This window comes from Tiliqua scincoides, chromosome 3 (assembly GCF_035046505.1).
Source record: "Tiliqua scincoides isolate rTilSci1 chromosome 3, rTilSci1.hap2, whole genome shotgun sequence".
In the NCBI taxonomy this organism is placed as follows: Eukaryota; Metazoa; Chordata; class Lepidosauria; order Squamata; family Scincidae; genus Tiliqua; species Tiliqua scincoides.
The window spans coordinates 88,996,647-89,008,695 of record NC_089823.1 but is presented as its reverse complement, the minus strand read 5'-3'; positions in this window follow the sequence as shown (position 1 = coordinate 89,008,695).

Sequence of the window (12,049 nt, the reverse complement as noted above, 5' to 3'; positions counted from 1 at the left end):
GTACAGCAAAATGGACCAGTGTTGCTATGCTGGTGATGTGCAAACTGTAGAACACCTTTGGAGAAAGGGAGACAAGTGAATGGGCAAAACATTCACGTATCAGAGGCACCATAAGAGAGCTGTGAGGCAGCCCCCGTGCCCTGTTTTTTCAGGCCACATGTGAGTATTAGACATCAAATCTAGGACTCATTGCTTGCACTTGGACTTAAAAAGATGCAGGAACTCCAGATATGGGCGAGCAGGTGATATTTCTCTACAAAGAGGAGATACAGGTATTCCTCTTTAGAATGTCACATGAGAAATCTGAAAAGCAGGTGCTCCAGGCTGCTTTTTATCCAAAAGCAGTTACAGTGTAGTACAGAAGAGGCATGAAGTTCTGCCTATGAGCAATCCAAATGGGTATTTCAGCCACCATAGAACCAGTTGTGTCTGCACAAGCTTATGTAAGCTGCTCAAAAGGGAACACTTAAACAACACATCCGAGATCTGAATGAACGAAATATTCCTATTAAATACTTTGTTCCTGACATAGTTGAATGTGCTGACAAAAATATCATCAATGGAAATCACATTTATCACACAACAATATCACACAACAATCATCAATGGAAATCGCATTTATCAACCCATGGAGGTCTGGGTTTGGTGTTATACGCAAAATTGAAGTGGAAAAAATACACTACAGGCTGATCCAACTGCGATGCAATGTCCTTACAGCAAGTCAAAATGAGGCTCAGTAGTGTGTGTGGCCTCCACGTGCCTGTATGACCTCCCTACAACACCTGGGCATGCTCCTGATGAGGTGGCAGATAGTCTCCTGAGGGATCGCCTCCCAGACCTGGACTAAAGCATCCGCCAACTCCTGGACAGTCTGTGGTGCAACGTGGCGCTGGCGGATGGAGCGAGACATGATGTCCCAGATGTGCTCAATTGGATTCAGGTCTGGGGAACAGGCAGGCCAGTCCATAGCATCAATGCCTTCATCTTGCAGGAACTGCTGACACACTCCAGCCACATGAGGTCTAGCATTGTCTTGCATTAGGAGAAACCCAGGGCCAACCGCGCCAGCATATGGTCTCACAAGGGGTCTGAGGATCTCATCTCGGTACCTAATGGCAGTCAGGCTACCTCTGGCGAGCACATGGAGGGCTGTGCAGCCCCCCAAAGAAATGCCACCCCACACCATTACTGACCCACTGCCAAACTGGTCATGCTGGAGGATGTTGCAGGCAGCAGATCATTCTCCCTGCTGTCTCCAGACTCTGTCACGTCTGTCACATGTGCTCAGTGTGAACCTGCTTTCATCTGTGAAGAGCACAGGGTGCCAGTGGCGAGGTTGCCAATCTTGGTGTTCTCTGGCAAATGCCAAACGTCCTGCATGGTGTCGGGCTGTCAGCACAACCCCCACCTGTGGACGTCAGGCCCTCATACCACCCTCATGGAGTCTGTTTCTGACCATTTGAGCAGACACATGCACATTTGTGGCCTGCTGGAGGTCATTTTGCAGGGCTCTGGCAGTGCTCCTCTTGTTCCTCCTGGCACGAAGGCGGAGGTAGCGGTCCTGATGCTGGGTTGTTGCCCTCCTACGGCTTCCTCCACGTCTCCTGGTGTACTGGCCTGTCTCCTGGTAGCACCTCCATGCTCTGGACACCACACTGACAGAAACAGCAAACCTTGCCACAGCTCGCATTGATGTGCCATCCTGGATGAGCTGCACTACCTGAGCCACTTGTGTGGGTTGCAGACTCCGCCTCATGCTACCACTAGAGTGACAGCACCGCCAGCATTCAAAGGTCACCCAAACATCAGCCAGAAAGCATAGGGACTACGAAGTGGTCTGTGGTCACCACCTGCAGAACCACTCCTTTATTGGGGGTGTCTTGTTACTTGCCTATGATTTCCACCTGTTGTCTACTCCATTTGTGCAACAGCATGTGAACTTGATTGTCAATCGGTGTGGCTTCCTAGGTGGACAGTTTGATTTCACAGAAGTGTGATTGACTTGGAGTGACATTGTGTTGTTTGAGTGTTCCCTTTATTGTTTTGAGCAGTGCATTTAGATTGTTAGGTGTCCCTATGGGCTTACTCATGTGCATAGTACAGTACCACACACCCTCCCTGCCTCACATAAGATGCCACTTCTTCCATGACTGAATGTATTGCTGTACACCCCCTTGTGGCTGCAGAGATACATGATGAGTTATCACTAACGTACGGTATGCAAGAGGTATTGCTCTCCCTTGGCCTCTTTAAAACAGATGTGAGGGATGCAGCTTGGTGTTGAACATGTACATGGATACATTGTGATCTGAAGATGCACACCAACTTTCATTCTGACATAAAGGTTGTTCAAGGGAGCTGCTGTGTTTTAGCTTGCATTTTCCTCTCACTTTGAAAATGGGTCTGGGGATTCTGCTGGAACTCGCCCTTGAAATGAAGAATTTTATCCCACATTTGAGAGGGTCTCCAGGGTTATTACATGACAAGCGAGCTGACAAACTTATGGACAGGATGCTGAATGGCCCAGTTCAATCCAAAGCCTTCATTCCTTGGCCAAAAATGCTCTACCAGCATATTCAGAACATCCCTGTTAAATAGGTCAATTTCATTCTCATTTTAGAGGGGTAGAACTGACACTGAGAGACAGTTACTTGCCCAAAGCCATCCAATGCACATGAACCCAGGCTTGTAGGAACACATCTAATGTATCACATCCAGGTTTCAGCAGGGTCTGTCAAGAAGAGTGTATACAGAAACGCAGACAAGCATTAGGATTATGTGTGCCTCTGTTTCCAGTACTGTCTTTGTAAGATGAACCCATCTCTTGAAGGGAATATTAGACCCATGCTTGCTGAGTCTCCTTTGCCTAAATGGTAAGATTTGTCATCATGCATGTTGCTAGTGCATGTTGCCACCAGTCTCCCTTTCCTAGCGGATCTTCCTACTAATCCAGATTACAGAATGGCACAAACAGGGAACAGAAATGCTGTAAAACGCATCACTCTTGATTCAAGCAAGCCACAAGCTCTAGGGGAGCATGTGGCCAAGATCCCAGTTGTCTCTTTCAAACCATAAATGACTTCTTCACATTATATTACTGCAGACCCTGGGTGCCCATTTCACCAGAGGTATGATGAAAGATGTCTCTGGTCTTCTTCAGCATGATTGACGCCTGTCAGCATGGCCCACCTGAGTGTTAGGCAACTGAGGCTGTAATCTTGTACGCACCTACTAGTAAGTGGGCTCTAGTAATGGCACTCCTTGGGGTTTTCCTCTGAGTAAACCTGCATAGGGTTGGACTGATAAGTCCTATGTTAATGTTATCCATGTGCACAAGGAACATAGGGCATTCCGAGTGAATGCACCAGCAAGGCCTGCCCCGACACCAACACAATTCCAAGGCCCCAACCATTTTAACACAATTAAGGAAACTTAATTTTCCAGGCTCACCAGGTGTGCCTGCTGCCAAGCCCATTTCTGCTGCTTGACCACCCACTGAGATGCCCGCTTCTCCATGCCTGTCCCCAGCTGACCCTCCTCTTTTTCTTCCAAACAGTAAGTGAGGAGAGTAGAGTGGTGGCAGACTAGAGTATCTCCCAGGAAATGTTCTAGGGCAGTGGTTCTCAAACTTTTAGGGAGCTTACTCCCTAAACTTTTAGTTTACTTTTAGTTACTCCCTAAGTAAGTCTTCGCGGGGGAGAGGCGAGGGCAGCAACACGATCCCCAGGATTGCGTCGCTAAGGGGGGTGAGGGGGTGCTTTTTTTTTACTGTGGGCAGAAGCAAGGAGCGGGAAGGGCGGGAAGCCCCCCCCCCTTGCACAGTGCAGGGCTCCCCAAGTGTTACAATGTTGAAAAACAGTGCGCACCCCCCCTGGAAACTGGAAGGGGTTTGCACACATTGTTTCTCAACATTCTAACACTGGGGAGACCTGCAGAGGGCTGTGCAGGGCTCCCCACACCTCCTGCTCCTTGCTTCTGCCCACAGTAAGTAAAGCACCCCCCTCATCCCCTTAGCAATGCAATCCTGAGGATCACATCGCTGCCTTCCTCCTTCCTCCTCCCCTTCCCACCTTCCTCGTGTAAAGGAACAGGAAAGCTTTACATGAATTGGTCGTGACCCACCACTTTGAGAACCACTGCACTAGGACATTGTCTTTTTTTTTCTTTTTCTTTTTGGTGTGGGTGATGCCAACAAACAGACATGTTCTCTGTCAGTTATCTCCAAACAGTTCTCAAGGGTTATGTGTGTGCTGAGCTGCTGCCCACTCTCTTTCATGAACTTCAGTAGGAACTGGGCCTGAGGGGTGCTTGACGCAGAGCAGGAAAGAGAGCAGGAGAAAGAAGGACCGAGAGGAAGTCCTGACTGATTAAATGCAGCCTGAAACAAAAAGAACAAAAAAAGAACTCGGGCTCTCCACTGTACACCTTGTTATTTTAAGCTCCCTGGCCAGGAGCTTCTGGGTGACTACTAGGTACATAACCAAATTAATAACAGCTCATTGGCACCAGCTGCTCACAAGGAAGAGCTGCAACTGTGGAGCTGTTCAGTCAGCTCTCTTCCCTCTCCAGGCGCACTTCAGTTGGAGAGAAGAAGCTGCTTGGGAAACAGAGTGCCTTTGTGTGGAACTCAGAATGGAATTTGAAGGCTACAGTTCTATGCACAAGTCCATCTATGTGCAAGTAGGCCCTGTTGAGCACCATGGTGCTTAAGTGCTTAGGTTCCAAGTAAGTAAGCTTGGGGTCAAAGTGAGTCTGAACCTTGGACACAGGCTTATTTTTGTGTCTTAAACAATTGATGGTGGTGTACTGATACATGCTTATCGTTTGCTGCTCAGTGGTGTACCTGAGGCGGGGCTGGGAGGGTACATGGCTTCCCCCACAATGGAGTGGCGGTTTTCTACCATCGCCACTGAGGAGGGTGACAGTGCTCACCTCAGGTGTGCAGTAAACGCCACAAAATCCCCCCCCCCCACCTAATCTTGGCTCCAAATGGAGCCATATTTGGAGACAAGGGATGCACATGCACTGGGGAAGGGTGACAGTGCAGGCATGGGGGTGACACCCTCCTTTGTGATGTCACCCAGCTCCAGGTGCCACTGGGGAATGGTAACACAACTGTAGCTGTTATCTCTTTTCTACCTTTGAATGAGGGGGATTTCACACATGCATGCCTGTCAGTTGACAAATCAGATAATAACTTGCATAGGTCAAAGCACCATCACAGATGGAACAGACAAGGTACACTCCATTATCGCCTCTCATCAGTTCACAGTATCTTTCAAAGGGAGGCGGATCATGCATTCAGCTGCAACCTGTCATTTAGTGACAGAAGTGCATCTGTAAATTATTATTATTATTATTATTATTATTATTATTATTATTATTATTATTATTATTATTATTAAACTTTATTTATATCAAGTTTAATCAGCCCTTATCCTTCAAAAGCCTCCCTTTCCTCCACTCTTGCACTGGGTGATTTCACACATCTGCAATCATAACTTAAAGCAGGGGGTCTCCAAACTTTTTGGTCAGAGGGCTGCATCAAATGTCTGGCACAGTTTTGAGGGCCGGGAAAAAAATTTAAATATAAAATTTATATAAATAAATTAAAGATGGAACTTAGATGTGTGATTAACTGAATGAATGGGCTCATTCATTCAACCTCTCTGGCCCTTAGAATACCCTCCAGAGGCAACCAGAGCATAATTCCAGTCATGTTTGGCAAAGTGGGCCAGGGGCTTTTAGGGGACAAGAGGCTGGCCACGGGCTGGATAGAGGCTTTTCACGGGCCTCATCTGACCCCTGGGCTGGGGTTTGGAGACCCTTGACTTAAAGGATCAGTTGCACATGATGACTTGCAAGAGTGATATCACAGATCAGCTACTCTGGACTGAGTTTTCTTTTACCTTCATATCACCACAAAGCCAAAACATTTCGAAGCAGGTGATTTACAGAGCAATGTCATCAAAGTGTATAAAGCAACAAGGGAACACAACAAGTTCTGTTTACCACATACCTGCTACTAGTTCTGAGATACCACTGTCTTATATATGGTAAGGCCACATCTGGAGTATTGTGTCAGTTCTGGTTGCCACATTTCATAAAGGAAGTGGAAAAAATGCAGAAGAAGACCAAAATGATTACTGGGCTGGGACACCGCTCTTATGTGAAAAGGCTACAGCACTTGGGGCTCTTTAGTCTAGAAAAGAGGCATCTGACGGGGGACATGATTAAGACATACAAAATTATGTAAGGGATAGAGCGGATAGAGCGATGTTCCTTTCCCTCTCACACACCAGAATCAGGGGGTGTCACTAAAACTGAATGTTGGGAGAGTTAAAACAGACAATAGAAAATATTTTGTTACCCAGCATGTAATTGGTCTGTGGAACTCCTTGCCACAGGATGTCGTGATGGCATCTGGCCTAGATGTCTTTAAAAGGGGGCTGGACAGATTGTGGAAGAAAAGTCCATCACAGGTTACAAACCATGATAGGTGTGTGCAACCTCCTGGTTTTAGAAGCAGGCAGCCTCAGAATGCCAGATGCAAGGGAATGGTAACAGGATGCATGTCTCTTGTTGTTCTTGAGTGCTCCTGAAGGGATCTGATGGGCCACTGTGAGATGCAGGAAGATGGGCTTTGGGCCTGATCCAGCAGGGCTCTTATTATGTTCTTATGTTCCAGTGGTGGATAAGCCATATAAGATTGTGTTCCTTTTAAAATATTTATTCCAACTGGGAGATAGAATGCATATGACTAGGCGCGCGTACACTGTTCTTGTTCGTTTTATGGAAAATAAATTTAAAAAAACATAATTTCTGTGCTCTGCTGTCAAACAGAATAAACAAGTGAAGTGTGGAGCAAATAGCATGGCATGTGACATCCAATTATTGGTCACTGCATGAAAATTGTATGAAAAAGAGGCTATATGGAAATTGTTTCTGCATCCTCCAAGTAGAACATAATGAATAAACAAAAAAAATATCGGCAGAGGGTGGATTTGCACTCACGCTAAGACATCTACAATGATGCATTTCGAAAAATGTATTCAGATTTCCATTTAATTGGTTTTCTGTGAAATCTAGACAATCTCTTCTATTAAAAAAAAATCATGCTACAAATGCTTCTCCAGAGTTATAATTGGGAAAAAAAGTTTGCACTGCAAGATCACATAATCATTCTTAAAATTTGCCATGAAGAGCTTCTAAAAATAGCTTGATTACATCTTAACACCTAACAAAGAGGGTGACCAGCTCAGAATTTCATAAATGAATTGTGAACACTGGACATAGTTTCTACATATTTCACACTGTTAGAAAGTAGGAACACATTTCTATCCCCCTTTCTTCCTTGGGGGTTCAAGGTGACATAAATGGTTCTCTCCCTGCCTTTTTTTATATTCACAATCCTGTGACGTAGTTAGGCTCAGTAACGCTGTCTAACCACAGATGATCTTTTAAATGTCTTGGATGAGTGGGAAATTGAAGCTGGGCTTCTCCACCCAGGCCACTGGCCAGCACACAGGCTCTCATAAAGGAAAGACACATTATAGAATAGCAACATTCAAAGAAGCGTTCTTAAGGACAACAGCGGCCTGCAGCGGACAATGGATCCTTTTGATACTAATCTGGAGCTACAATCATATCCACACTTTCCAATACACATAGGGTTACACTGTATAAGATTGTCATCTTTTCAACCAGCTTATTGCAGCTGTGCCTAAAACAGTTGTTTCGTGTGCAGATATTTGCGGGGCACACTTCTTGTTGTGAAAAACTTCAGCTGCTGATCTTGGTACTTGCTGCTGTTAAAGCACAAGAGCATGCCAGGCTATTTTTTTTTCTGGTCAGTTGGCAACCATATGCCAAACTCATAGAGTAGCCACCCCCTCCCCCCATGATTCCAGTGTCCACGATTCAGATAAAGAAAAATTCACAGGTGATGCAAGATGCAGTGATGGGGAGAACGTAATCTGTGGCAATTTCTACTTGCCAAAGCCACAGAAGTCCTAAAAGAAATTATTCTAAAAGAAATGTAATCATCTTGAAGGTGCCACAAGACTCTTTGTTGTTTTTGCCACCAGGCTAGCACGGCAACTCCTCTGGAAATGGTTGCCTGATTACAATTCTATGTAAACTGCAAATCTGTCCAAATACCCTAGGAAGGGGTATTTCACTATAGATCTCTGTTAGCCATGTATAGAGTCTCTGTGGCGGTTTAGGTTAGTACAAGCTTCCTGTTCGCAGTTCTCCATTTCCCCCCCCCCTTTACTCTTCAGATATCTGCACTGCCAGAAGTATGGGCACAAGGATGAACCTTCCAAAAAGTTTAGGTTGCTTGCCATTTTATTTTTTCTCGCTGGACTCTTGCATTTCTCACTACAAAAACTCAAGAGGGGAAACTCTCCACCAGGGATCTACAGCCATAGGGAAAGCTTCACTTGTTGCATTCTTCAGCAGTTAAAAGTACAAGATCTCTGACAGAAGTGGCTGCATGAAACCAGCCTGTGTAACACCCACAAATGAAGCTCATGCCACATAAACCCAGCAAGTGCCGCTGTGACTCATGCAGCTTTAAGACTTTCCCTTGCTAGAGCCTGTCTTTTAATGTATTATTGGAGAGTTGCTTTTTTTCTTCTTCTTCCAAAGGAGCCACTCAGGTGTGCCCTAATTGTGAAAAGCAAATACCTGGCAATTTTCCTACAATAGAGTTAATATTCAAAATGATATTTTTTAGTCAGGAAAATGCAACCACTCTGACAGTACAACAGCAATGCAAGTTTCATGAGGCATAAAAACAAGATTTAGATGTTTCCCAGTGAGACCAGCTTAATTATTTACTTTCAGGCTGGAAAGAAATCTGCAATGTGCTCAACAGCACCAAGACAATGCCTAAATAAGAGAAATAAATCTGTAATGGAAATCTGCTTTTTCTTTTTCTTTTGCACTGGGAATAGGCATTAACAAGGGAGCCTGTCGAGCTGGAGCGTTAAATGGAATGGGGATTATTCCTTAAAGGGATATCCTGCTGCACACAGTGGAAAGATACATTTCTGTGGGCAATCCCTCGCAGAAGGTCACCTGCTCCTTTTACACCGCTTTTATGAACGCAGCATGAAAACAAGGTTGCACAAGTGAATTCGAGGGATATTCATTAAAGCAGTGGGATGAGGCAGCTTTGTCCTGAGCTCATGAAATGGAAAACAAACCCACAAGCCTGGCAGTCTTCCAGGGCCTCCCATTAAGAGAACAGAAACTAAGGAAACCCTGCACTGGGAGCCATGTCATTCTTACAGGGAGCAGAACTTCCTGAAAAGTATCTTACCTGAAATAGACAACATCTGGCAAGGGGTATTTCCTGAAAGAGATGAGCGTCAGTCTTCATGGGAGGAGGATCCCAGAGAGGTTCCCAACTTTTGATAGCCCAAGTCATCAACAGTCTTCTTAACTGCCACCCTGTAAACTTCTCTTATAGTAATCAATAGGAGCCACTGACTTCTTGAGAAGAAAGAGCGGCTGTCTGAATATTATTGGGGACTGCAGAAGCTTATTATTGTGTGTCCCCCACCCCACAAATGCAATAGGGTTGATTGGGGATCAAAGGCACATGACACTGCAGTCTGGATCAAACTTAGCAGGTCTTGTCTGATCCATCCATGCCACCGTGAAGGAAGGTGGAGAAACAAAAACACTCGTGTCACTTTCAGCAATGATGACCAGATCCAGCTGAGGACAGAGTGCCTATACCTTCATTGTATAGAAGAGGGAATTTTGACAAGTGCAGCTTTTTAAACACTTCCATGTTGATGCTTGAGCTGCACTTGCCAAAATTCCCTCTTCTCTATAATGGTTATTGGCACTCTGTCCTCCATTCTATCTGGTCATCCTGCTCTAGGTTGTGTACGCCTCAGTGCAGGATAAAAAAGGGTACTGCAAGAAAAACTCAGCATGGCCAAGAGGCATGTAAAGCAGCAAACGGAGGAAAAAACTTAACATTTATTTTTATCTTTATTAATGCAAATATTACCTGATTAGAAAATTGCTTTCGTCAGCTTGTACGTACCTAAAATTATATACATCTCTTTGAGTTCTTGTGCTGCAATGACACATTTAATGTACAAAAGCACTTCATAAGTAAAAATTAATTTTGCTTCACCCTCTTGTTTTTCTAGACATTCTCTCTGACCCTGACAAACACCTGTCCTCAGTCCTCACTCTAGCATCAGTGGGTCTGTGTCCTGGCATGACAGAGTGCCCATTTCTAAAACCTGGGTTCTGGCTGACGGTGTGTTTTTGCAAGCCAAAGCACTGTACCTACTGTACTGGGGGATATACTCGGGTGATGTGTTCTTCAACAAAGTTGTGCTTTGTTATCTGAGTCTGTTGGCCTTGGATATAGACGGGCATCACTTTCTTTATCAGATGTAGTCATCAAGTTCAATTGGGGGCAAAATAAGTCTTGCATGCCACATGCACATCTATGGCTGCAATCCTATCCTCACTTTCCTGGGAGTAAGTCCCATTGAGCACCATAGGACTTACTTCTGAGGAGACCTGCAAAGGATGGTGCCCTTTGCCAGCTGAGTGTGGGGATGTCTCTTGCTGAATCAGTGTAATAGTGGCCAACTGATCGTTGATAGTAACACAGCCCCAAATATTTACTTATTCATTTTATAGTCCACAGAAGTAATTTTGAGCTGCGTTCAGGGTATGATGAATTTTTGAGAATTACAGAAACATATATATTTTGATGAACAGTGACTGGTGAGAGGGCACAGAAGGCAGCAAGTGCTACTGAGCTGCTGCTGATGAGGGGGGGTACTATGACCATCACTTGACAGTGGGTAGTTCTGGAAGACATGCATTTATTTATTTCTTCTGTTACAAAGAGAAAGTTTCTGTTGCAGAAATATGGTACTTTTAAAAAAAAAAATGCAATTGTTTCTTTCTGTACTTGTTTGAATGCCTAGAAAATGTATTCTGTTTACCTGATTACTCTTTCTCTCAGTATATTTGACTCGGCATTTTAAATATTTCTTTCAATTTAATATCAAAGTGTTCCACAATCATATAAAATTGCTTCCTCTGTGATTGCCAAATATTTTTTCCCCCCAGTATTATTTGACTAAAATGCAAGAGATACCTAGATTTAGTCTTCAAATGAGAACTGCATTCATTTGAAAATCAGGCCTTCCAGCAGGGGGGTGTAGAATCCCAATTTCAGCTGTTACACAAGCTACATAGCAGAGGAAACAAAACTGCAGCAAATTAACAGTCACAAAGAAAAGGGAGGCGTGAGAAGAGAGAAGCCAGGCTGAAGAATTATGGAACCCGGGTGGCTGTAAAATAGTTTCACTGCTTGTAGCCTGAATAAATTAGGATGGTGAACACTGTTAAGCTAAATGGCTGATGTATGCCCAGACCTAGGGCAAGTATTCTATGAATCTGTTTGAACAACAAAGTAATGCAATTACAGACACACACGCACATTGAGGAAGCATGGAACAATGGTATTTATTTTGCACAAATCATCTAACTTCAGAGCTGCTGAATATCACATTTCCATTCTGTAGCTTTTGCTAATGTTGTACATGAAATGCAAATGATATGCAAAGACAGACTGGCCACAATCCAACACAGAGTTGAGGATGCTTAAATGCGCATTGAGCTCAGTGAGCTAAAGCATGCTTAGCTGTGTTGGACTGAGGCCAGTGAGCTGTGTTTTAAATACGGGAACCCAACAGAACAAGGGGGAAACCGATGAACTGTCAAAGAGCTGCTGCTTTGATAGAAAAGATTCTTTTTAACTACTGATACACACACCCCCTGCAATAAACCAGGAATGCATCAGTTCTGCTCACAGGGGGAAGATGGCATGACAATTCAAAGAGAAATTGAAAATCAGAGCCTGCTGTTATCTCTAATTAGGATGGTACTGGCATTGTTCCACTTAAGCCAGCAAGAATCCTTACTTTCCAAGTCAGCCATTTCTCTCTTTCTCTCCCCCCCCCCATTCTGTCTAAATATTTTGGCCTGTGTACACCCA